The sequence below is a fragment of the Dendrobium catenatum genome, unplaced genomic scaffold (genome assembly GCF_001605985.2).
Source record: "Dendrobium catenatum unplaced genomic scaffold, ASM160598v2 original_scaffold_69607, whole genome shotgun sequence".
In the NCBI taxonomy this organism is placed as follows: Eukaryota; Viridiplantae; Streptophyta; class Magnoliopsida; order Asparagales; family Orchidaceae; genus Dendrobium; species Dendrobium catenatum.
This window is the reverse complement of record NW_021388056.1, coordinates 1-597: the sequence shown is the minus strand read 5'-3', so window position 1 is coordinate 597 and position 597 is coordinate 1. Positions and strand designations below refer to the sequence as shown.

Genomic DNA, 597 nt, shown 5'->3' with positions numbered 1-597 from the left:
ATCTCTTTTCCTCTGCTCTCCTTCACATAACCATGCCTTACACCTAGCAAGCAAGGTTTAAACAATCAGAAGTATTTAACATAATACTTAGTTTTTTTCATTTTTACTTACATGTCATTATTTCTTTCTTTCACATTAAGGAATTAATTTCTTCATGTTTATGTTTCAGCAGAATGACACAAAACTTGGAACTGATAAGTTGATCATTAAAAGCAACAGCTATTTAAAAAATTTCTATCATTACAAATAAAAAAAAACAAAATTTGAAGGTACATGTTGATAGATAACTTACCCTGCTTTCTTTTCTTTCTTATGGTGTACATCCCACAGCAAGAGAATATGATAAAAGCTAGCCCAAATGGGATGACTACTGCAACTATATGCTTCCTCTTGCTTGAGGAACTTTCTGATGAGTCTACATAAGAAATTCTTACGTCAACGGTAGCGCAGCAAATAGGGTATTTTTTGGAAAGAGTACTTAATTAACAATGGCTAATACGTCTGTACTATTTAAATAAGGCCTAAAGAGCATACCCAAATCAGCGGCAGCTAGCCGGAGATAGAGATCCACACCTCCTTGAGTCCCTTGAGCAAACT

At 34.5% G+C, this 597-nt stretch overlaps 1 long non-coding RNA gene across 1 annotated transcript; it reads right to left on the bottom strand.

The window, feature by feature from the left end:
• Positions 1–10: 10 nt before the first annotated feature.
• LOC110113805 lies at positions 11–597 on the bottom strand. The gene is made up of 3 exons (XR_002305186.2): positions 535–597; positions 293–415; positions 11–43 (listed from the first exon to the last, which is right to left on the bottom strand). It is a non-coding gene; the product is annotated as an uncharacterized LOC110113805 (long non-coding RNA).